Source organism: Lonchura striata, chromosome 2, assembly GCF_050655825.1.
Source record: "Lonchura striata isolate lonStrDom1 chromosome 2, ASM5065582v1, whole genome shotgun sequence".
Taxonomy (NCBI): domain Eukaryota; kingdom Metazoa; phylum Chordata; class Aves; order Passeriformes; family Estrildidae; genus Lonchura; species Lonchura striata.
In genome coordinates, this window is record NC_140704.1 from 33343688 (window position 1) to 33347498 (window position 3811).

Genomic DNA, 3811 nt, shown 5'->3' on the forward strand with positions numbered 1-3811 from the left:
ACCAAACAAAAATTCCCAAACATGGCCTGGTCTTGGCTATGCTTTACCAGTTCCATATCCTCAGAAGATGGTTAGGGTAGAGAGCTTAGGCTTTTAATACACTTTATGTACTGGCCTTAGGCCGTATTTACAACCTCTGTACTAAAATAGACACTACAAAATCGAGCTTTTCAAGTAAACGGGACCGACCAAAGTTATTACTGAAAGGGCGGTAAAATGTGGGTAACACCTGGCTAAAGCCTCTCTTATTGACAGATCAAGACTTTCACAAAATCAAAATCCCAAGTGTACCAACCAGGAACTTTATTGAGTGGAAGGACACAATATGGTATCAAACGTACTCTGCAGCCAGATGTAACAAAGTCATTAAGCTGCATCCTACCTTACTAGTACTGTTGAAACAGAAGTCTCTGAAGTTAGACTGAAAACACTTTTAAAATATAACTAGGAACCACTATGCTGACGATTGTAAACATAGCTGCTGACAACAGCAACAAAAACCAGAAATACCAAAGTGGGAGTGATCATTAAAATACTGTTCCCATGGCAAAGCTTTTAAGTAGTCTGTAACACTTCAGTGGTAAAATGCATTTTTGTTGTGTTTGTAAGAGCTTATCTGCAAGAGGTTAGGAAAGTCAGATTAAGGAAAAAACACTATGTAGACCATACTCCCGTTATTTGTGGCAGGAACATGTACTAAGAAGCATTACCTGCTGGCTGCTCCAAGATTCACACCTGCTCTGGAGAAACATCCACCAGCAGTAAATACAAGCAGAGTACTCCATCAAACTGCAACACCCAATCCATGCTTTTTGCCCACAGCGGCATCCTCCCAACAAGAGCTCCCAGAACAGACACAGCATTCTGCTGAAACATTACACACACACTTTGAATGACCACTACAGTACTGCACTGAAGTGCAGCTTTAAAATTTATGTTTATTCAATAGATTTGGCTTTTTACAGTGCCAAATTTTACAAGCTAACGATATTCCTGCTCAAGAGCTTACAATCTAGTTTTAGATGGGGGAACGAGAAGAACAAACTTCAATAAGGAAAAGAATGGACAAAGCCCTTCATGAATATCAACTTGTCAAACTTTGTACCAAAACACACAAACACTAATCAATTCATCCTGTGGGAGTCAGAAGTACAGTTCTAATAAGAATCTTGAGGACAGAGCTGGCAGAGACCTATAAATGAGGCAACAGGACACTCAACACCAGGTTGTAGAGAGAAACTGTTTATTAATAGAAATGGCAGATGTAACCAGGTGAAGTCTTATTACTGTAGTGTATACCTCATGAAGTACTGCAACTTGACACCTGCTGCACTAGAACTCCATGAAGAGCACCAGCCACCCATCTTCATAGAAGAATGCTCCAAAATGAACCTCACAGAGGTGGGGGGGGAGGGAAAGAGTGCTGGTAACAGCAATTTTCTACAACTTTCCCCCAGTCACCCTTTTTCATACAGTGAATCAGCCTGGGAGGTCACACAAGCTACTTTGTGATGAGGTGCCCAAACACTGTTGACCTAATATCCACAGCACTCTATGGCAAGTCACACAGGTATTATTTATACAATGCTAATAAACAAACCAGATAAACAAACCCGTTCTTGCTCTTTAACTGGAGTAAGTAACTCCTGACAAAATTTCTGTGCAACACAAACCAACAGTAGCTGCAAAGCAAAAATGCGACTGTTAAAAGGGACAGTATTTCAGGCAAAATGGATTATCACTTAGGCAAACTTTTCCATGTAACACACCTATGCATTCCTAGACATACTGAATGTTATGGCTCAATAAACATTCCTCCCTTGGGTGGAAAAGAAGTAACAGCACTACTATGGGGGGTTTCACTTGCATCACGCACTCTGCTTCAAAGACCAAATGGAATACTAAACCTACAGAGAATGCACAGCCCCAGTATATTCCCAGCAAATTATCCTCTTCCAATGAGGCAAATCTGACAACTGTTTGAAAACTCAGATCCAGTTCGGGGGCTTGGGTTTTCTTCCCCAGAAGAAGTATGACTTCATCACCAAGACATCATGTACATTCATCATCAAACTAAAAGAAGACAGGCTTTCCTACACATAACAAAGTCCAAGTCCTGTTCATTTTACAGTATTAACAGCAATTGTTCACATTTTCCTGGAATGTTTTTTAGCACCTGCAGCACAATAGAAGTGAACAAAATTCAACTTTCATTGTAAGTAACGCAAAGTCTGAGTGGCCTGAACCCTACTAGTGACCTCTTTTCACCATCACTTTATAAATACAAGTCATACTCGATTTTTGGGCATTCTCTGGCTCACACAGAAGTTAGCAACAAGTTACGTTGTTTTTCTTTCTTCCCTCAGTTTGCAGCACAAAGTGTTCGCTGGAGGAAAACTACTAGTACTGACAACCTGATCCTCAGCTGTTAGTACCTAGAAACTCTGTAATGTTATACTTACTTGGAAGACAAAGTCTGTAGTGACAAAATTGTTAACCACACAATACTGCTTTCATTTGAAGTTGCTAACTTCTAGTATCAGGTTGACTCAAAACTGTGACTTGTCTCCCACATTTGTTGGTGACCATTGTTGACTGTCATGTGCCTTAATTTTTAGGACCATACCAAGAGAAAAGTTACGAAAGTTCAACAGCAGGACCTCAGGAAACTTAAAGACACCAGGTTTTCAAGACTTGAAATATGCAGTAATTTCATTTTTGCACAGTGCTGTCCCCCCTACACACTCCCTTCCCCTACTGCCATCAGATCGAAATGACAACATCCCCCCTATTGGAAACATACTCAATTAAAGTAAAATTTAAACCTTATTGCTACACTACCAAAATAGTATTTTAAACAAAAAAATAATTATTGCCCTTTGAAGTCGTTTTGTTAGTTTTTCATAAAGGTGTATGAATGCGGACTGGCCAACTGTGAAGAAAAAACCTCCGTCAACTAAATCTAAGTTATGGGAAAGGCAAATTCTTTTATGATCTGGTCATTCTGTTGGGAAAGAAGAAAGTAAAGCAGATTTGCGTGTCTTCATTTTCTGCTTCCACTGCAGCCCACCGGTTACCTATTCAAGTATTTCAAGTTCAACTTAAGAAAGAGAAAAAAACTTTATGTGAATCCTTAAACAGTATTATAAGGGTTAAAGACATGATGATTCTGCCAAAGCATATAAATTCCAAGGTTTGAATAAACCATGCATGAAGATAAGTGGTTAAAATAGTATAACCTCAAGGTACCTTCCCTTAAATACACTCCCAACTGAAGCTTTCTCAAGCTCACACTTGGTGTTTGTTTTAATGGTTTTGGTTTGGCCATTTTTGTTTTGGTATTTTCTGCGCACCCCTGAATGCAACTATGGGTAATACAGTTTTACACAGCAGGAACTCTACATTCCAGTCAGTATGTCTGTCTTCATGCTAAAAGCACTTTAAAAGTGAAAAAAAAAGCTCTTGTCCTATTGCAATCTGACAAACTTGACTTAGGTCGTAGTTTTGTTAACAGGAAAGTATGAGGTAATATAAAACACACACAAAAAAAAAAAAAAAAAGAAGCTACTTTTAAGCACTTGTGTCCAACAGCAAAGACATCAGCACTTTTAAATTTGCAGCACTGTTTCTCCCAAAAGAGAACAGATGTCCATGGTCAGAGAAACAAGTTCCATGAACACACGTATCAAACTGATTCTGTTTTAAATTCACCTCAAAATGGAATGTTTCAAATCATGAAAGGGTCTAAACATAAACATTATTTAATGTTAGATACACACTAAGTCTTTATTAAGCATTACACTAGAACTAC